Raw genomic sequence first — 23,355 nt, forward strand, 5'->3', positions numbered from 1 at the left:
TTCGCACCCACCTCTGCCCCTCTCAAGGAAGGATGTGTATAAATTGCTCCATTATGACCATCTCCAACACCTGGGTGCCTCTTTTATGTTCTGGTTCCAGCCATCTGGCTGCCCATTCTCAGAGACATTGGACTACCACGCAAAGTCGATCCCCCGTTTTAAACTGTTCTTGCTGGAACCTCTGGCGGCAGGTCTCTGGGGAGTGCCCCAGCTGATCGAGTATCACCTCCCTCACTTTGTGGTAATTCAAGGCATCGCTGACGGACAGGCTACGGTATGCCAGCTGGGCGGGTCCGCTCAAGTAAGGTGCCAACAACGTGGCGTATTGCTCAGGTGGGCCAGTGTGCTGCAGTGGTCACTCGCTCAAATGTCATGAGGAAGGCTTCTGGGTCATCATGGGGGCCTAAGGGCAACCCGGTCCATCCCCGTGACCCGCAGTAACACCCACCAGTACCTCCAACTTCTTCTCAACCATCTGGCACCACTAGTCTTGTTGGGCCGCTAGCTCCCTCACCAGGTGTCGCTGGTGTTCCTGGAATTGAGCGGCTAGTTGCTGGACGAGTTGGGTCTGTTTTTCCTGCTGGGCCCATTGCTGTTGACGCTGACTCTCCCCAAGTCACTCCAGCAAATGCCTCGGCTCCATCAGGTCGGCGGGGTCCGTCCCATCTGTGGCTCTGAACACTCACCGAACGCCTGGTCGTTTGGTCTCTGTGGGTCACAGCGTCACCCACATTCTCCACCAGTTGTGACAGATTTACTGGGTGCAAGTGCCCCCCTTACCAGAGCAGGGGGGTTCAGCGGACCGACTGTCGGGGTTTGGGGTTTGTATCTCGGGGTCCAATCCCTCATGGCAGAGTTCGCAAGTGCAATCACCCATTGACGGATTGGCAAAGGCATTCAGCAGACCCAACGCCATGTCCCCGTTAAGGGTCCTGGGGTCCTATCCCCGATAAGGGTTCTGGGGTTCTACCCCTGTTAAGGGTTCTGGGGTCCTATCCCCTAAGGCCTGTCCTGTATGGGCAGCGGTCGCCCGTACCGCATCCGGAGTCACCTGACTCCCGGGAGCTCCGGCCTACTGGGGCGGGTTGAATAGGTTGAGAGTGGAGAAGGGGAAGTGGGGGACCTGGGCCCACCCTCTCCACCGGGCCCCAGCCCGGGGCCCTAAGTGGAGGGATTAGCGTGTTCTCTCCACAACAGGTGGGGTTTATCCTCAAAACTCGCCAGCCCACGGGCGCCAGAAGTGCTCTGCCCCAGGCTTCTTCCACTCCTCGTCCTTTGCTAACCCACCTGCAGACCCGACCTGGGCACTCACCCTTCCCGCGTCTTCAGGCATGTCAGGTTGGTGTCCTGGAGGCTGCAGCGTTGCTCCTTCGTTCCTCCAACGGGGCGGGATGTTCACCTTTCTGAGGAGGGGTCAGCAGCTCCTCCCTGAGCCCCTGCTAGACAGCTTGCCCATCCACTTTTCAAGCGGCCTGGGGAGAGATGCCATGTGGGGAAGCCCCGCCCCCCTGGCATCCTCACACTCCGGGACGCTGCGCCTGGGGTCAGGAGATCCACCCCTCACTTCCCCCTGAGCCGCGTAGCTGGAACGCCCCTCGGGCGTTCGGCCTGTGTGCCGCCGCTGGGTCTGGCCCTGCCTCCTACGCGGCGGGGCTGTGCGCATTCCACCACGCTGTGTCTCGGCCCTGCCGGGGCTGCCCCGGCCACCCGCACTGCCAATCCGCCCTCCTGGCCCCGGAGGGGGAGAGGCCCCCCCGGGGCAGTGCGGACCCCACTGGGTCCATCACACTGTGTAGACACTCGTGCATTCAGCACTGGAGTTGTCCCTGATTCACATGGTATCTTGAAATGATGATCTAGGTACACCCACTTTGGAGACAAATATACCTCAAATTTTTCCCTTGACAAGTTTTCACATTAATCCATTGACTGGAAATAAGATTGGTCTAATCCTGAAGTATTTTCAAAATGTTTGGTTAAATTAGAACTGTAGGAATGGCCAATACTAGATCAGATTAGTTTAGCTATCCTAGGCCAGTATCTTGTCATGTTTCAAATGCTTCAAAGGAAGTTAAGAGAAACACTGCAGTAGGCAGTTAGGGTGCATTTACACAGCATAGTTATTTTGGAATAATGGCTGTTAATCCGAAATAACTATGCTAGCGTCTACACAGCAATCACGTTATTTTGAAATAATTTCAAAATAACAGAAGGCTTATTCTGACTTCTGTAAACCTCATTCTCTGAAGAATAATGGCTATTCCAATATAGTTATTTTGGAATAGGGGCTGGGTATACGCTCCACTTCTGGGCTACGTCTACACTGGCCCCTTTTCCGGAAGGGGCATGTAAATTTCAGCAGTCGTCGTAGGGAAATCCGCGGGGGATTTAAATATCCCCCGCGGCATTTAAATAAAAATGTCCGCCGCTTTTTTCCGGCTTTTAAAAAAGCCGGAAAAGAGCGTCTAGACTGGCCCCGATCCTCCGGAAAAAGTGCCCTTTTCCGGAGGCTCTTATTCTTACTTCAAAGTAAGAATAAGAGCCTCCGGAAAAGGGCACTTTTTCCGGAGGATCGGGGCCAGTCTAGACGCTCTTTTCCGGCTTTTTTAAAAGCCGGAAAAAAGCGGCGGACATTTTTATTTAAATGCCGCGGGGGATATTTAAATCCCCCGCGGATTTCCCTACGACGACTGCTGAAATTTACATGCCCCTTCCGGAAAAGGGGCCAGTGTAGACGTAGCCCTGCTGTTTTGAAATAGCCCCTCACCAGGACCATTCAAACTTATTCCTCCCCAGTGCCTCCTGGGGCCCTAAACTGAGATAGTATGTCTACATTAAGGAATCCTGCCTCCGACTAATTTTGAGGCTTCCCTCCAGTATAGATGTTCTATTTTGAAACAAGTTATTTCGGAATAACTATTCCGGAATAGTTATTCTGAAATAAATGTGCAGTGTAGACATAGCCTCAGAGAGAATAACCTATACAACACAACATTTCATTCCAATTCCAACTGGATAAAGGTTGGCTAGGCCATGAAAGCATGATTGTTTGTAACCCTTTCTGAATTCTTGGGTTTGTTTTAAATCCTGTGATGTTAGATAGTCTCATTAGAAGAAATAATTATCCAACTCATTTTTAATCAAAGTTTTTCATGTCTGTGACATCTTGTGGCAATGAGTTCCAATGACTGTTTGGACTGGGGTGTATTTCTTTTGTGTGATTTGCATGCATACAGGCATACACACATACACAGTGTAAAACAAGCAGTATAACATTGATTAACATAAAAGCAATACTGGGGACTTAATGTCTTTCAGGGCTTTTTGAAATATAAAATATGGCTAGATTGCAGAGGTTTCAAGACTGACTGTTGTGCATACCCAGAATTATATATATTGAGACACAAAGATATATTCATATGTAATAAAACATGTACTCCTGGCATTTATTGTAGATGGCAACCTGGAAGCATCAGAATCATGAAAAGTAATATAATGAAGGAGTAATGCTTCAGAAAATATCTACTGTTTTGTTGTGGTTTTTGCTTTAACTAACACACACACACACACACACACACACTGGTATAACAACTACTCAGTGGGTTTTGTTGTTATTCAACTGAAATAATCATCACTTCTGGAATGAGATTTTGTGCACTAGATTTCAGCTGGGAACTCAGACGCCTGCAAAGCAGTGTTTATAAATGAAAGTGTCGACACAACTTCAAATATAGTGTCATTAGAAACAGTTATACGGCAGCAAATCTCTAACTGCAAGTCACACTGCAAGATACTGGATTCATGTGTTGTTTGTGTTATCTCTCTCCGGTTTGAACAGCGGTGTTTGTTTGTAGACTATGCTGGGATTAGCCCTTTTATCTTCCCGTGCTTTGTTTCCCAAATGTAGATTTTATTTGCCTGTATCCATCCAGTGTTCCAGAAACTTGTTTTGATCCATTTCTGCATTAGTCATACGTTAACACTTGTGCTCAAACATGCATGTGTCCTATCAGCCGAACAGAATGGGAACACTTATAATTGCCTGCCTACATCTGAAATATTCTGATGTCCAAATGATATCTGATCTTTAGAGTATGAGATTTCTTCAGTCTGTGCTTGTGAAGTCAACGAGCCATCGCTGATGACGGTTTCGCAATCAAAATGGTCTGTTTAGTTTCTTCTTGCCTTAAACCAGACTTCATTTGTCCACACACAGCAGGTACTGCAGTGAAATTTACTCCACTTACAAAGCTTTAACTAGGTGGCTTTTTTTGGTTTCGTTTGGTTTTAAATCAATTAACCTCTGTTTGCAGTTGCTGCAACTAACCAAGGTGGACAAATGGCTGTGCGGTATGCTTAACAACTAGTTCAATCGGCTGTTTAACCCCTTTCCACACATGCCTCTCTGCAGAGCTGGAACCCTGATGTTAAAAGACAGGCTCATGACTCTAGTGTAGCAGCAAGCAAGGAATACAGTAAGCAAAGCATGACTAGGGAGCCTTACAAATTTCAAGATAGCGCATAGTTTAAAACTGGGAAGAAGTTCATTAGAGTACGCAGCCAAAGAATTTGGGACACCATATGCTCCTAATAGCTTCTAGATGGGAGTGTTACCATGTCAAGGAAGGATATAACCAGGCCTCAGTTTACTCCATGGTAGCAAGTTTGTCTCAGCTTGCCTGAAATGTCCACCCATGCCAGAGTAATGCTCCAAAAAAGAAACCAGCCTTTTGCAAGCCTCAGCTCCTTCTCTAAGTCTATGTGAGTCAATCCACCCTTGATTTCCAGTGTTCATCAAAGTTATGAGCCCCCCTGGGTCGCAGTCCACTCTCCGGGATTGTGTAACCTCCTCCCTCACACTTTGCCTTGGGCTGCTGCACAAAGGGCCTGTAGAAAGAAGCGGTTGTCCATTAAACACTTAAACCACATGTCTGCTCCATGTTCGCCTGCCTCTTAGGCCTCCTTTCCTTTTCCATCATTCTGCAGACCTCTGTCCCAAGGCATTCTCTATAAGGTCTGTCTTGCTTCTACCAGCAGCTGCTGCCATCTCTCAAGCTCTCTTCCACTTGCAAAGGAAGGGCGCCTATTTATAACCAGCATCTCTTTTCCCAGCATGCTTTGCTGTCAGCCTACAGTTCACATCCATGCCTGTGTCACCAATAAATCCTAAAATGCTGAACCAGTTCAGTAACAGGATGGTGCCACGCCTGGACCTACCCCGGGAGTGCCACCATTTCCCAATGCAGGGCCTTTTTGTGCATTTTGGGGTAAGCACTTGGAATTCCATGATACTGATGAGGACAGCGACAGCTGACACTCAAAATTAAGAAAATAGTAAGACATTTAAAATCGCTCCTTTTATCGAAGGCTCAGAAAGTGCTATAAGGTGGTGTTTATCAAAGAGGAAACTGAGGTACATCTATTGAGGACAAGATTGTGACCAGTTCTGCATGGGTGTGCAGGATGGGGAATAAGAGATTTCCTCTTCCTTCCCCCACAGACATGAAACAGCAGCAATCACAAACTTTGCCCTCTGCTTTCCATGGTTCTTTATGGAATACACCAATGGGCATTGTTTCTGGGGTTGTCTCTAACAATCCCTTCAAATATCAGCTATTCTCACCGCAAATAACATGCCTGTGAATTTCCTTAGTAGGCTTGTCCTTTGTAAGCTTCCATTGATGCCCCTCTTCTTTGTGAGCCTGTCACCTTCTCAAACTGCACAGTCTGATGACATTGCCTGTAGATCAGGGGCGGGGAAAGTTTTTTGGCCCAGCAGCAGCTGACTCACAGAAAAATCAGTCGAGAGACACACAAAAGTGAGACGCAAAAAAAAAACCCAAAACAAAAACACTTCACTGACTGAGAAGCAGAAAGATGCTTCCCACATTTCCCTTGCACATCAGAGCCTAGGGAGGCCCAGGCTAGTAGATTCTGTGCCCCCTCCCAGGCTTTGGGTAGGGCAAAAATGAGGGGTTCAGTGTGAGGGAGGGGCTGCCAGAAAGCAAGCTTGGAGTGTGGGATTTGGGCAGGAGTGAGGGTTCAGGAGTGTGTCGTGGATTGGTAGGTCTGGGAGGGTGTTACGTTGCAGGAGTGGGATTGGGATGGGAGGACTGGGTGGGAAGTAGGGTGCTGGTGCTCCAGCCCTCCAGGGGAGGGTCCATGAGGTGAGGGGGATGCAGGGCTGAAGTGCCAGCGCTGGCTCGCCAATGCAGGGGTGGAGGGGAGCCCCAAGCCGCGGGGGCCAGATCCAGACCCTGGGCCATAGGTTCCCCACCTTTGGTGTAGACAGTGACAATCCCGTTGCCTTAGAAGAATCAGGTTCTTCTTATTCTCCACTGACATTCCTGAGCTGAGTGATGAGACGGATCAGTATTGGAACAAGGAGCAAACTCGGCATCCCTAGTATAGTGCTGTGCAGATACAAAATTTGTATTTGCATCCGCAAAAATGATCCACAAATATTCGCATCCACATCTGTGAATGCAGATACCCACAGACATAAAGCAGATAGTCACGAACTTGCAGGGTCCTAGATAAAAAATTTATATCCGCATCCATATCCACAAAAATGAGCTGAGGATATCAGTGTTCACACCTGTGGATGAAGATACCCATGGATATAAAGTTGATTTCCATAGACTTGCAGGGCTCTAATTCTTAGTCCTCAGTGCGTACCATCGCCTGCATCCTCAAAACTACATCTGGACAATAGCATTTAAAAAGTACGTGCTTCAGTGTACCTGCCAACTATTCTGACTGGATGAGTCCACCTGGTCAGTTGAATGAGCAATTATCATGAATATATCAATCATGGTAATTGTATGTACAAATTATTCACAATGCATTTTACATGCATAACCGAGTATGTGCAATCGGGGAAAAAAACTATTTTACAAAGTTGTCTGCTCAGTTTGTCCCAACGCTAATACACATATGGAGTGAGCATGACGAGTGGTCTAATGGCAGGAAGGGTAACTTGTATACACTATTTTTCAGCTACAGTTACAGGGCATGGAGGACAAACTATGAAATATGGGGGAAAAATTGTTCATAGAAATGGCTAGATTACAGAATCACTGTGATAGAATAAGAGGCGAGCAACAGAAAGGAGAAGCAGGCAGAGGAGATGAGTGCTTGACAGTGGAACAGGCTCTTTACAATGAAGAATCTGAAGTTGGTATTTTAGAAAGAACCACAAAAATAAAAGTTCCAAAAAAGATATCCAGGAGCTTAACCAAAAAATTCAGGGGGGGGGAGGGGGAGAGAAAAAGAAATACCATCTCAACATATAGTTACTGTTAGTAGCCAAATATGGAGAAGTTACCCAACAACAGAAGGGCAAAATCTGTGCCACTGAAGTCCATAAGAATAAAATAATCAAATCACAAAAACGTAGGATGGGAAGAGACCTAAACAGGTTATCTGATCCAGTTCCCTGAACTAAAGCAAGACTATATGGACCCTTCCTGACATGTTTATCTAACCTGTTCTTAAAAACCTTCATTAATACAAATTCCTCCTTGGAATTACTTCTCATTTCTCATTGTTCCTCCTTGGAATTACTTCTCATTTTCTGCTTAAAAACAAGCACTTTTACTAATACATCCCAGAGTGAAGTTTGTGTTTTGGGGGGTTTGTTCCACCCCCCAAACAGTGTTACTTTGTTCATTCATTTACTCTATGATTTACCAATTACCCCAGATGTTTTTCTGCAGTACTCCTTTATAGGCAGATAGTTCCCATTTTGTATTTGAGCAACTGATTATTCCTTCTTAAATATAGTACTTTGCATTTCTTCTTATTGAATTTCATTCGGTTTGAAACCATTTCTCTAGTTTGTTAATATCTGTATGAATTCTAAGCCTGTACTCAAAAACATAGCAAAATCTCCCAGTTTGGGATAGTCTACAAACTTTATGGCTACATCTACACTGGCACCTTTTTCCGGAAATGCTTAAAACGGAACAGTTTTCCGTTATAAGTATTTCCGGAAAAAGAGCATCTACATTGGCAGAATGCTTTTCCGGAAAAGCCCTTTTTCTGGAAAAGTGTCCGTGGCCAATGTAGACGTGCTTTTCCAGAAAAAAGCCCCGATTGTCATTTTCGCGATCGGGGCTTTTTTGCGGAAAAGAGTACTGGGCTGTCTACACTGGCCCTTTTCCGGAACAGTTTTCCGGAAAAAGGACTTTTGCCCGAGCGGGAGCAGCATAGTTTTTCCGGAAAAGCAGCTGATTTCTTACAGTAGATCATCAGTGCTTTTCCGGAAATTCAAGGGGCCAGTGTAGACAGCTCGCAGCTTAGTCCGGAAAAGTGGCTGCTTTTCCGGAATAAGTGGCCCAGTGTAGACACAGCCTTCAAGTGTACTGTCAAGGCCATTATTCATCTCACTCAACATATTGATCAGAACAAAACCCAGAACCCTACTCAATATACCCTTCCAATTGACTGAACCACTGATAACTATGCTGGATATGGTTTTCAATCAGTTGTGCTCCCACCTTATAGTAGGTTCATCTAAGCTATATTTCCCTAGGCTGTGTCTAGACTACACCTCTCTGTCGACATTTTTTGAGGAATACAGGATCTGTCAAAAAAGGGTTTATTTTCAATAGATCCACATCTAGACTGATGGTTTTTTTTCAGAAAAGCTCGGTTTCCAAAAAAAGCAGCGGACATGTTTTATGCTAATGAAGCATGGGATATTTAAATCCCTGCTTCATTAGGAATTTCAATGTGCCTAATCTACATCTCTCTGTCGACAGAGAGGTGTAGTCTAGACATAGCCCTAGTTTACTTATGAGAAGGTCATGTGACACAGCAGCAGAAGCCTGTTGCCCTTGACTTTAATGGGAGTAGGAATACACTCTGTTATCAGATTTTATGCAGACAATTAGGATTTAATGCTGGCAAAGTAATGTACAATAATCCTTCCTCTTCTCTGCTATTCACACTTCCCCCTCAACAATGACAATCAAAAAAACCAATCCTAATAATTATGTTTCAGCTTAAACTGTGCAGTACAATTGTTTTTAAATCATATCTATGTTGATACTAATCTGCAGAAAGAATGTCATGGCTGATGTCATACAGGATACAAATTTCTACTTGCCATACTTTGTTTTCTATTTTCCATGTCCAGATTCAAAGCTTTAACCTAGTATACAACCTAATGCTCTGATACATTAGGGGTGGGTTCAAAAGTCAGGCCACAGTCTGGATGTGATTTTTACAAATCACAGTAATGGACTGAATTGACACCAGATAGCAAACACCACTCTGCTTTGGGTTTGGGATGAATGCTGGAGCCCAACGCAGACCCCAAATCTGGATGATATTATGACTGTGAATGAATATCTCTATTCCCTGCATTATCTTCTCAACTTTAGTTTGATCCTTGTTCCTCACAAGAATAAACTCTCCACCAAAGTCTATGAAGTTACACTGATGTAAGGGAGACTAAGATTAGGGCTAAGGGATTCAACATAATTAAGAGTTTGGAAAAGAGATAGAGAACAGTTTTCAGATAACTCACTGAAGGACTGGTTTACACCAAAAAGTTACAGCAGTATAGCTACAGGTCTCAACAATGTGAAGAATCCAAACCCCTGTGAGATGTCGTTAAGTTAATTTAACTCCCTCTGCAGACACTGCTAAGCTTCTCCCAGAGGTGGATTGCTTACTGCAGTGGAAGAGCACCACCTGCACCTGTAGGAAATATGTACACTGACACACTACGTGCACCACCACAGTTGTGCTAATGTAGCATTTTAAGTGTAGACACAGTCTAAGATGCATCAGCTGGAAAGAGTGTTGCAGATTTTCTTTCACAGAATTCCATCCTCAAAACACGCCATCAAGATAACAAAGGACGTTGTGCACAGCCTACGAAACGCCATGCACAAAGTTTCATTTCATCAAAATAGATCCTCAATGGGCTACTTATAACCAGAGCTCATGCCACTCTTTTTAATCTAGAGACTTAAGAAAAATGTCTTTTCTATGGATGTGTCTGTGCTATGGGCATACAGACATGGCACCACAGTAAATATCATAATGTGGATGCTCTTTCTACAAGCAACAGACAGGGTTTCCCATCACTTCAGGAACTCTACTGTCTCCAAACAATGGTATTCTGTCAACTTACCTGCATCTCCACTGCCACTTTGGTGAAAACCCCCACATCCCTGACCAACGCAAATTTCACCAATGAAACTGCTTGTGTGAACAGTGCTGTCGGCAGGAGAGTCTCTCCTGCTGTCATAGGTGTACTGCTACAGCAGTGTTACCAATTCTACTATAAGGTCTGTAATGTAGACAAAGCCTTAGAGACTGGCTGGGCATAGCTACAGAGCTATGAGAGGTGAATTTTTCAGACACTTGACTGCCTTTGCTATGTTGACCTAACTTAAGGATAGACCGAGTATAATTAAGATGTTTTGGGGATTACATGCAGCACACTGAGGACATGAGAGGGAACTGAAATGACAAAGATTTTTTCCACAAAAAGGTGAAAACATTCCATGTGTATCTGACATTACTAGTATCAATATCACTTGGGTCCATATTTTCCATAGGTATTTAGGCATTGCTGTGCTAAGTGTTGCAGTGCCTAAGTGATTCAGGAGCCTAGATTTCATTTTCAGAAATGAATCATTTTCAATAGACTGTAGGGTCCTAAGTGATGAAATCACTTTTTAAAATTAGATGTAGTCTCCTAAATCAAGAGAACAATATTCTTGTCTCTTCACTTCTTTGATTTGCACATTTTAGGTCAGAACCTGCTTAGACTAGAATTAGATCCGCAGCGTGTGTGTTACTTATGTGATGCAGAAGAGACAATACCTGCCATACTGATTTCTGAAGTATTTGTAGAAGTATAAATACCTAAGTTGCAAGCCTCTAACGAGTTTGATTTCTTCTTTCAGTCTCAATTTAATTGTTTCGATACACAATGGGAAGAGAAGTTTGACATGATATACAATTCTTTGGCAAGAATCCAATCAGACTAGAAGGTCCCGTTCTGCTCAGAGAATAATAAAAGGTTTTCAATACCTAAAAAAAGATAAGTGAAAGTGAGAGTTGTGAAGAAGTGAATCAATCAATCCAGGTAGCTTAGATACCTAAAAGAAATTAACCTCTCCCCCACTGCCTACATTACAAAAGACTGAAAATCATCACGCAGTTACATTATGATTTTTTGGTTTAACTAATCCACCAGAAACATGACATTTAAACAGTTCTAAAACTCCCATTAAAAAAACCAGGTGCCATGTGAAGGGTAGCATAATTTTTTCCTTACCAAACATCAAGACCAAGACTTTTAAATTATGAGCCTAACTTTGGACTCCTGATTTGTGACCTGAGTTTGTAGGTGATGAACAACCTGCACCTCCCCAACTTCAATGGGAATTGCATAGTGCTCAAAACTTGACCCCAGTCCTGCACTTAAAAATCACTGGGGTTCCATGTAGGCACAGGGATCTCTCTCTTTCTCTCTGAGCAACACGCAGTGCAAGACTGTGACCTCATTAAGGGCAGAGCTACTTGAGATGTGCCACACTGGTGCAGCTGCAGTGCATTTGGTGACAGTGCTGACAGGAAAGCACTCTGTCAGCATAATTACTCCAGCTCCACAAGAGGCGGAAGCTATATTGTCAGGAGAACATCTCCTGCCACCATAGCATCCATGTGGGCAGCGCATATGTCATTGTCACTTGTGTTGCTCAAAGGGGGTATCTTTTTCCGACCCCTGAGTGATGGAAATTAGAACTCAAGCAGTGGTATAAATCTGCCCTTCAGAATTTAAATATAGATTTAGTAAAGCTCCTATTTTTTAAAAACAAATCTTGGTCCCAACTATTTGCATCTGCATGAAATAAAGTCTCACTAATATTGTTCCCTCCATTTTCTGGAAGTCACTGATACATATAACTGTTAAAACAATTTAAAAAGCCTACGCCATCTCATTCCTGATTTCGAAGAATTATTTTGGGTTGCATAATTTAGATCAAGAAATATTGGATGATGAATGCTCAGGTGATATGTTGAAGCCACTGCCTCTCATGCCAACCAATAGTCTGACAATGTTTCCTTTTGCTCTGTATCTCTATGGCCACCAGTTGCCAACGGTATTGAATCTGCCTCTTTAGGGCAGGGCTCATCTTGAATTTCTGTATTTGAACAGCACCTAGTAACATGGAGTCAATGACTGAGCTTAGAAGATGGTCATTAAGATTTATAATTGGGATTCTCTTTGTTTTTATAGATTTAATACCAATTTGCAGTTATTTAATGTTTTTTAATTCTGATTTCAATGTCACCAAATTACCATGTCCCACTTTGATATAAAAAACTTATTTCTTTTCTTGTTTCATCATCCATGTATGTATTTGCCTGTGCTTCATGAAAATCCAGTCACCAAAGTCATGAGCAAATGTAACAACTGTAAATATTCCAAAAGGTATCTTTTCTAAAACAAAGAAAAAAGAAAGAAAAAGAAACTAAGTAAACCCTGACAAACCTAGCATTGTTTCTCTAAATTTAAAGATCTATTTTTTATCCACAGGAATATACTGTGTGTATTTACAACAATGATGAACAATTGTTCGCATTTTATAAAACAATTAAAAGCTGCATGATTTTTTGGGGGTATAGATCCAAATGTATTTCTATTCTAAGTATTTGTTTAGTCTATATTCAAGACTATTTACATTTGATTCTAGACTCTCACTTGATTTGCAAGAGTGTAACTTCCTAGAGCTCATTTGAGTTATTCCTGATGTAAGTCAGAATGGCTACATCTACACTGGCATGATTTTCCGGAAATGCTTTAAACGGAAAAGTTTTCAGTTAAAAGCATTTTCAGAAAAGCACATCTAGATTGGCAGGATGCTTTTCCGCAAAAGCTCTTTTTGCGGAAAAGCGTCCGTGGCCAATCTAGATGCGCTTTTCCGCAAAAAAGCCCCGATCGCCATTTTCGCAATCGGGGCTTTTTTGCGGAAAACAAATCTCTGCTGTCTACACTGGCCCTTTTGCGCAAAAGTTTTTCGGAAAAAGACTTTTGCCCAAACGGGAGCAGCATAGTATTTCCACAAAAGCACTGACAATCTTACATGAGGTCATCAGTGCTTTTGCGGAAATTCAAGCGGCCAGTGTAGACAGCTGGCAAGTTTTTCCGCAAAAGCAGATGATTTTGCGGAAAAACTTGCCAGTATAGACACAGACACTATGTCTACACTGCGGCACTTTTTCAGAAGAGGATATGCAAATGGAGCGCTCATTTGCAAATCTTGCGCTCTCATTTGCATATTCTCTTCCGATCCTTTTTGAAAAAGAGGTTTTTGCAATAAAAGTCCTGTGTAAATGGGTCCATTTGTCAGAAACCCCCCATTTTGCGCAAGATCCTGTAAACCTCATTTTTTGAGGAATAAGGATTGGAAGAGAATATGCAAATGAGAGTGCAAGATTTGCAAACGAGTGCTCTATTTGCATTTCCTTTTCCGAAAAACTGCCGCAGTTGTAGACGTAGCCTGAGTGTATAAATCAGAATGAACTACTCCACAGTTTCCCTCTTTGAAATGGATCTAACATGGTCTAGACATAGGTATAAACAAACGTGTTGTGAAGCCTACTTAAGGTTCTTAAATCAATTTGATTTACTTATTAGATGGTAGTATATAAATATTATAAAGCCACGCCCTCAAACCCAAAAAGAAAGCCTTTTCCTTCCATTCCATGTTTTACTGTTCTTTTAGCCCACCAGTTCCTGCAACTCAGGAGTCATCCTGGAGTAGTGGTCACCAATCAGTCGATCGGGATCTACCGGTAGATCTTGGAGCCTCTGACAGGTTATCCTGACTGGTTTGGCTGGGAGGCTATCAAGCGCCTGCATTTCAGCAGCCCCACCTCCCCCTGCCCTGCTGCTCCTGCCCAGAGCCTCAGAGCTCCCCCCTGAGAGCCTCCTGCTTGTTGTGTGGGGTGGGGGAGACAGAGGCAGGGGAGCACTGTTGTTGCTTTGTCTCCCTCCCTGGTTACCCCGTCTTCACAGAGTGAGGAGGGTGGGTCCTTGGCGAAGGGGTGGAGCAGAGGTATTTGTGTTTGAGGTAGATCCTGGACTGACAAATTCAAAAAGTGATCTTGTGCTTAAAAAGATTGAAGACCACTGGCCTGGAACATTAAGCCAACTGAAACAACCAGCAGAAATCACAAAAACTACCATTTTTTGGCCTTGGAAAGGGTTCAGAAAAGGGCAACTAAAATGATCAGGGGTTTGGAATAGGTCCCATATGAGGAGAGGCTAAAGTGACTGGGACTTTTCAGTTTTGAAAAGAGGAGACTGAGGGGGGATATGGCAGAGGTATATAAAATCATGAGTGGTGTGGAGAGGGTGAATAAAGAAAAGTTATTCATTAGTTCCCATAATATAAGGACTAGAGGACACCAAATGAAATTAATGGGTAACAGGTTTAAAACTAATAAGCGAAAGTTCTTCACACAGTGTGTAGTCAACCTGTGGAACTCCTTGCCAGAGGAGGCTGTGAAGGCTAGGACTATAACAGAGTTTAAAGAGACGCTAGATAATTTCATGGAGGTTAGGTCCATAAAAGGCCAGGGGATAGAAATGGTGTCCCTGGCCTCTGTTTGGCAGAGGCTGGAGACGGATGGCAGGAGACAAATCACTTGATGGTTGTCATCGGTCCACCCCCTCCAGGGCACCTGGTCCTGGCCACTGTTGGCAGACAGGCTACTGGGCTAGATGGACCTTTGGTCTGATCCAGTACGGCCATTCTTATGTTCTTACGGCACCAAACCACTAGCCCTTTGAGCCAGAATCTAACATTCTTGGAGCAGAGCCATCCTTACCCGTACACAATTATAAAGGGCAGCCAAAGACTTGGGACATCGCGGGTTCTTAATGTCCATTCCTATCCCTGTTCTGTGGCTCTGATTCCGCTGGAGAGGATCTAGTTAACTTTAAAGTAAAAATGCCAACCAGGCCTATTAGCACAACACTGAACCTGTGTAAGAGTCATTCAAGTGAATTTACTTTGTTAGTCTACAGCAGGGGTTTTCAAACTCTAGGTCACAGCTTGTAAGGGCAAACCACTAGCTGGCCACAAGATGCTTTGTTTACCTGCACCTCCACAGGTACAGGCAATCACAGCTCCAGTTGGCTGTGGATCATCGTTCCTAGCCAATGTGAACTGCGAGTAGCAGCGTGGACCATGACACTTCTCACAGCTCCCATATATTGGGAACGGAAATCTGCGGCCAATGAGAAGCTGCATTTGCCCAAACCTGCAGAGGTGCAGGTAAACAAAGCATCTTGCAGCCAACTAGCAGTTTGTCCTTACAAACTGTGACCCAGAGTTTGAAAAACTTTGGTCTACAAGTCTTTAATTTAAAATGTGCATGTTGTCAGCCCCCAAAGGTGCCATCAGTCGTAGGGACAGCAGTTTACCAGTATCGCATAAGGCCCCATAAATCCTAAGGACAGCCCTATCTCTGAGCATAAAGGATCACTTGTCCTCACTACATTCCCCCTGATCTCTGGAATACTGCACAGCCTCAGTTGTTGAACCGTTGTGAAAATGCTGCAACACTGACAGACTGCATGCTAGGCCATCTGTTCATCCAGACATAGCTGCAATTTTCTGAAACACTGTCATTTTGTGGGAGGTGAAAAAATTACACTTTTCTAAAATTTCCTACTGTGGCTACCACCTTTTCAGCAGCACTGGAAACCAACAAGATATTAGCTGCTGCCAGTTTGTGCAGCTCCATGGCACCTAATTCTGTTCAGAGGATGCCGAAAGAACAAGATACTTAAAAAGCCAACAGCAGCCTGACCATCCCCAGAATGCTGGGAGCCCTGCAATCAGCACATACAGCAGTGGGGAAGTTTTGCAGAATTTCTTTAAAAAAAACAAACAAACAAACAAACCAGGCACTATGTTTTCAGGGAGAAGAAACACACTTCGGTTCTGTATCAGGTTCGTGAACATGTGTAAAATAACCTGTTCACATAGAGATATGGATTAAATGGATGCGAGTATTAAGAAATTAGTATAGTTTTTAATTTAAAAATGTATTTCAAGAAATTTTGAACCTACAAGATGAGAGTGCAGTGATTCATGGAATATGTTCAGGACTGAATATTAATTCATTAATCTTTAGCTCCAGCAGATATCAGAACTGTGTCTTTGAAATCACATTCTTAACTTAAACATCAATTAATTTATATTGCCTGAAATTGTGCTAGGAGGTTCACGGTGCTAACAAGATTTGGTCCCAGTTTGAGAAGTTTAAATCTAATATCCCACATAACACAATGGAAGGTATGGCAGAGTAATAGGAAAGACCTGGGTTACGCCAATAAATTATATAGTTATTCAGAAAAGGTTCAGGCAAAATTTGATGTGCACCTAGTGGAAGTGTCACAACCAAGAAGCCTTACATAGGGAAATCACACAAACACAGTTTATGACAAAAATTAATTTAATTTAATGCAGACCATTAGTAAAATCAAAAAATTCCAATCCCAGGTGTATTTAGTCATCAGATGGTGGTGAAACATGAAAAAATAAGCCTGGAACACTAAAAGAAAATTGAAAATCCCTCTTAGACTATAACTTCACTGAAGAAATAACCCAAACATAAGAACAGCCATACTGAGTCAGAGCAAAGGCCCATCTAGCCAAGTATTTTGTCTTCTAACAGTGGCCAATTCCAGGGGCCCCAGAGGGAATGAACAAAAAAATAAATCACCAAATGATCCACCCTTTTCGCCCATTCCCAGCTTCTGATTAACCTAACCTTCATGAATTTATGTAGCTCTTTTTTAACCCCATTAATAGGTTTGGCCTTCATAACATCCTGTGGAAAGGAGTTCCACAAGTTGACTCTGCATTACATGAAGAAAGTACTTCCTTTTGTTTATTTAAGCCTCCTACCTATTCATTCTATATGATGATCCCTAGTTCTTGTGTTATGGGAAGGAGTAATTAACTCTTCTTATTCATTTTCTCCACACCAGTAATGATTTTATAGACCTCTATCATATTCGCTCTTCATTCATTTTTTTTCCAAACTGAACAATCTCCGTTTTATTAATCTCTCTTCATGTGGCAGCCGTTCCATACCCCTAATTATTTTTGTTACCCTTTTTTACTTTTTCCAATGCCAAAATATCTTTTTTTGAGATGAGGCGACCACCTCTGCATTCAAGATACAGGCATACCATGGATTTATATAGAGGTAATAAGATATTCTTCATCTTATTCTCTATACCTTTCAGAACAGAGTATTGACTTTCAATAGGATTTGAGTGTCCACCAGAGTTCCCCTGTAAGCTGAGCACTTGGGCAACCAGCCAGGAAAGATTAAAATACCACCCAGCTGATGTGTAGAGAGCCCACAGTCAGCAGCATTTGTTTCTTCTGGTGGTGCCCAGCCACACATGCCTCAATCCACGTAACAAAATGTATTCTGCACAAGGATGGAAAAAATTAGAGGTGCCTAACTACCCTTTGTGGTTTTCAAAGTCCTCAGGATCTAAGGAAAAATGGGAGACTGACATTAAAACTAGAAGCTCTTTGCCTTGCAGAAAATTTGATCCTAAGCAGGTGCCAAAGGACACTGTTTTATCCTCCTCATTCTACATTTCTCCAAACCTCCTTGCTGTGTCTGTACAAAAGGATTATATACAGCTCTAAATGTTATTCTCTATATAGCCACACTTTACTGTGACAGGCAGCCAGAACGTACAGCATGAGTTTAATCTTCATTTAGATCTCAAAAGACTGGATTTAAAAAAAAAAGATTGGGAGTAATCCCAGTAATTAAAGATGAGCACATTTAACCATCTACTGGAGATTTGCATTTTTAAATTAAACAAATGGATGTCAGGGAGAGTGTTTGTAATGTACTGAGACCTCTCTCAGGTCTTTTATATTCTAAGAGGAGTTCAGATACTTGCTAAACTGCTTTGACTACCATAAGTGTGTATCAATGACTACTACAGGTTGAACCTCTCTAGTCTGGCCCCACACTGCACCTGACCAGTGCCAAACCAGAGAATTCGCTGAACCACGGGAGGCCAATACTGTCTTACAGCATTACCAACACTTCCACTGCTTACTGGGCTCTTAGAAAACACTTAGGGGGTAAATTAGAGCTAAATAACAGCAGAACACTGAGAGCCAGGACTGGTAGCTGTAAACAAACTTTATGAGACCACAGGAAACTTGGCTACACCAATGACAAGTGGACATCCAGCCCACTAAAATCATGTTGAACCATCCCTGCTGTAGAATATTGTAGTAGCTACTAATGAGGCAGCGCCTTCACGCCTTGACTACGTCTATAGCCATCACAATAGCCATCATCCGCAAAAGCTTATGCAAATGAAGAGTGGAGTGGAATATTGCTGTGCTTCATTTGCATAATTAATTAGCAGCCACTTTTGCACAAGAGGCTTTTGCACAAAAAGGAGCTGTGTAGACAGCTCCTTTTTGTGCAAAAACGGCCTCTTGCGCAAGGGTACGTCTACACTACAACGTTAATTCGAACTAAGCTAATTCGAACTAACGGATCTAGACTAAAAAACTAGTTCGAATTAGCATTTTGCTAATTCGAACTAGCATGTCCACACAGAGTGGACCCTGAACTGGGCTTAAGGATGGCCGGAAGCAGTGCCGGCAGGGCATCAGAGGAGGACTTAGAGCGTGGAGATGCTGTCTCAGGCTAGCCCAGGGCTGCGCTTAAAGGGACCCGACCCCCACCCCGGACAGACAGTTCTCAGGGGTGCCCCGCTTGCAAAGCAGTCCTGGCTTGGAGTGCCCGGACTACCCACACTGGGCACATCACACCACTCGGCCATCAGCCCGGATGCACGTGCCGCAGGCTGCCATCTGGGGAGAGAGGGCAATTGGGGGGCTGCAGGAGAGCTTCCACCCCCAGAAGCCTGCAGAGCCAGCCCAGTCCTCCCCATCGGGGGTTCGTGCCCCAGTCCTCCCTCACCTCCTTCCACTTACCCTTCCCTAGCCCCTCTTCTTGATGTACAAAATAAAGGACACGTGTGTTCAAAAACAGAAACTCTGTTTATTTAACAAAACTTGGGGAAACTGGGAAAAGGAGGTGGGAGAGGGGAAGAGAGAGGCTGGGAGAGGGGCGGGGGAAAACTGGGAGGAGGGAGCTGAAAGGGGGAAGCAAGGGAAAGGAGGGGTGGTGAAACTGAAGGATCAGGGGTGGGGGTCTCGCTGGGCCAACCGCCTCCCAGCACGGCGAGGGAGGGGGCCTTGGCGTCCCCGGGGGGATGGGGTGGAGGGTGCGGAGGTTGAGGTGGGGGGTGTGGACATTGAGGAAGAGGTTGTGGGGGTTGAGGAGGGAGAGGTGGGAGGGGGAGCAGGAGTGGGAGGAGGGACAGCAGTTGGGGGGGCAGCAGGTGCAGGACCAGCACGGGGCACCATGCTCTGCAGCAGGAGCTGCAGGTTGGTGCTCAGCCCTCGGAGCTCAGCCAGCAGCTCGTGGCGGACCTGCAGGTCTTCCCTCATCTACGCCTGTAGTGTGCAGTGCACGGCTCGCAGGGCCTCCAGGTGCTGGTCCCCGTACTCCTGCTCCGTGCTGGCAGTCCGGAGCAGGCCGCGGGTGCGGGAGCATGTCCCGGGCGGGGTGGTGCGCCCTGCATGAGCAGCTGGTGCAACTGTAGAGAAAGAAGAGGAGAAGTGGTCAGTTCTCCCTGGGGACGCAGAGGATGATGCCCAGCCCCCTCCCCAACTCCGCAACGTGAGGGTGACCATGTCCTGCACCGTCACAGCCGCTGTGCTTGTACAGAGGCCATGGTAAGGATGTCTGGCTCTCCCCGGGACTGGGAGCTGCCCCAAGACCGCACCCATGTCCCTGTGCCATGTATAGTGTGGCCGGGGCGGTGTGGGGGAAGGGGAGATGTCCCCTGCCTCCGTGTAGAGGGGACATGTGAAGGGAAATCATCCTGCTGGGTCCTGCCCCGGGGTCGGGAGCATGTCACGTCTCTTTGCACAAGCATGTGCCTATTGGGCAATGGCCCCTGGGTGTCACGCAGCTGGAGCCACCTGCCCAAGGGTGGCATGGCACGTGCTCGCACGTGCACAGGTGTCTGCGTGATCCGTGGAAGGCATGGCCCACGCGCGCAGTCTCTGGTCTCCCTCCCACCTCCCCCCCTCCCCCCGAACTACTTAATTCAAACTACTTACCCGGTACGGTCTCCCTGGACGACCCTGCTGGAACTGCTGGCGGTGGCCCTTCTGGTGCGCCCAGGTCAGGGCCCTCTGGTCCCGGCTCGATGTCCCCTGGGCTGGCACGGACCGCCCTGCCCCCCAATAGTTGGTGGAGGGCAGCGAAGTAGGGGCAGGTGGCAGCCCCTGCAGCGGCGCCGCCCCTTGTGGCCCTGGCGTACCCCTGCCGCAGCTGTTTCACCTTAATGCGCACCTGCTCCTGGGTGCGCCTGTGTCCCCTGCTGGCCATGGCGGCTGCTATGCGGCCATAGACGGCCGCATTCCTCCTCCTAGTGTGGAGATCATGGACGTTGGGGGCCTGCCCCCAAACCTCAATGAGGTCCATGACCTCCGCACTAGCCCAGGAGGCCGCGCGCCGTCTACGGCCCCTGGCTGGCCCCTCGGTGCTTGGGGACTGGGCAGGGGACGTCTCGCTGCCACTGGCTGCCTGGCTCATCATGCAACCACTGGCTCAGGGGCAGAGACTGCTAGCAGGGCTGGCTGACTCTAGTGCCGTCTGGCCAGAGTCTACCCCTTTAAGGGCCCGGGGCTGGGGGAGAGGAGAAGAGTTTTCCTGGTTGTGCCCAGAGAGACCACCAGGGGGAACCTGGGAAGGGCTAGCCTCCCACTAGTTTGAACTAAAGAGCTACACAGCCCTTAGTTCGAACTAGCTAGTTCGAACTAGGCTTAATCCTCGTAAAATGAGGTTTACCTAGTTCGAACTAAGCGCTCCGTTAGTTCGAATTAAGTTCGAACTAACGGAGCGCTAGTGTAGCGCCTAGGAAAGTTAGTTCGAACTAACGTCCGTTAGTTCGAACTAACTTTGTAGTGTAGACATACCCCAAGAGCTGTTCTTCCTCATTTTTTCAGGAAGAATGGCTCTTGCACAAGAGGGGAGTTTTGCGCAAAAATGAGTCGTCTACGCAGCTCCTTTCTGCACAAAAGTCTCTTGTGAAAAAATTAATTATGCAAATGAATCATGGTAATATGCTAATCCATGCTTCATTTGCATACACTTTTGCACAAGAGAAGAGCAGTATAGATGTAGCCCAAGAATCATTAACTAAGCAGCTCAATAACACTTTCCTACAAGGCCTGCTTTGATCCTTCCCTCTATTTCTGACAGAGATGAACGGGGGCTTCCTTCTACTGTCTAGGAGTCCCAGATAGTCCTCAAGTGCCTTGGTTCCACATTGTATTGTGCCCAGGCTCCTTTTATAGCCTGGCTGCCTCAAAGTCTTCTCCCCAGGCCTTTTCCTTCAGCCCCTCTCTGCTGCTTCCTTGCCTTCATCCATCAACCCCTCTAGCCAAAGCCAAGGAAGTTTGACATACACAGGATCTTTCTAACCCAGCATTCTTTGCTGCCCAGACCCCCATTCTGATGCACTGATTTGAAATGTGTATTGTCAATGGCTCAGTGAGGGACCCCAGTAAAGTCTTAAAGAGGTGGAGGCTTCTGTCTCTCTGCTATAATAAAGTCTCTACTCTTTTAACATAATGGTGGGGATGGGAAAAAGACAAGAAGGTTTGGGGCCAGCTTTCCAAAAGAGCTTGGTTCTCAGTTAGGAACCTACATGAAATGGTGGGATTTTTCCAAGTGTTCAGCAACCAGCAGCTCCCATGGTAGAGAACAGGAACTACTGGGTGCTGAGCTTGTTGGCAGATTTGGCCTGCTACTGAGACCATAATTGCACTCAACCCTACCAATATGGGTATGATTTTGTCGTCAAAATCTATGCTACATACAAGTTCAAGAGGAGCTTCCAGCTTCCTCTAGAGTTAAAGTTGCAAAACACTTGTAGTTTTAGTTCTGTCCTAGTCACCCAGAACTTGCAGAATATTCCACATCTCAGACTGATATTGTCATATATGAGCTCTCCTTAAGGAAGATTTTGAGGAAAGTGTCAAGTAAATATTAGAATCAGGAAAGTTTACACAATATAGACAGAATGCAACCTAAACCTCAGCAACAGTTTCTGAGATCCTATATTCCATGCCCTGGTTTCTGTATATGTAAAATCTTAGTCATCTTTTGGCATTAATGCCACTAATTTTCCCAGGCTTGTTCCCCAAATGTCTCCCTAACTGTTAAGTTCCCCTCTGTTCACAGAAATTACATCAACCCTTGACAGTGAGAACATTGTTTATATTTGCAAGGCTGGTGCCACCATCAAATAAGACAATTAGGTTGTTTTGGAAGGATGAGAACATATTTGCTCTTGTATTTGGTTAACTGAAAGTGGCTCTGTTAAATAAAGGTTTCCCTTAATACAAAATCGAGTGAGCCCCTTCCTCCCTCTCCCCACCATGATGAACAGAATTCACTTAAAATAAAACACACCACACATAAAATACATGGACTTAAACAAATCCACATTGGCATAAATCTTTTATTAGCTATCACCTTTCAATGTGATCAGTATTGCCAACCCGTGTTTTTGCCATGGGTCCAGAAAACAGAAGGCCCATGAGATAAATACTGTGCAACATGTGGTTTACTTTACAAACCCTATGAGGATGATCAAAGCATTTTGGTGAACTGATATGTAAGTTTGGAGGAAATTAAACATGCAATAATTACACAGTTGGTTAACTTTTAGAGAGGATCTTAATTTATTTGTTAAGAAAAGAAAGAACACAATTACTACTTTGACATTAAATAATTTATCCTATAATATGGTGTTTCTTCCCTTTTATCAGTTTAATGCTTCCAAATTATTTATCTTGTTTATCTGCATGTTTGCTTTTGAAGGGAATCTTTTTGTGCCTTCAAGCCACTTTATTCATTAATTCTTTAGCATTTGTGTCCTATTTCATTATGTTTCATTCTTTTCAGTTAATTTACATTTCTTTTCCAGTAGTAACAAAAAGTTACCAGCAAAATGTATTGTAAATATTAATACAAAGTAAGTGTGAATCATCCAAAGAAGCATTTTTATAACAAAGTTACTTTTATCTAAAGCACACAAAAAAAGATTGCCAAGGTAATTTCAAAGTGGGCCTTGCATCATCTCAGACTTCTAAATCAGGCAATCTTAAACAAAGATTAAGACCTCCCTGGTACTCAGTCATCTAACATCTGTCAGAAATCAAAGTGACT

Source organism: Pelodiscus sinensis, chromosome 17, assembly GCF_049634645.1.
Source record: "Pelodiscus sinensis isolate JC-2024 chromosome 17, ASM4963464v1, whole genome shotgun sequence".
In the NCBI taxonomy this organism is placed as follows: Eukaryota; Metazoa; Chordata; order Testudines; family Trionychidae; genus Pelodiscus; species Pelodiscus sinensis.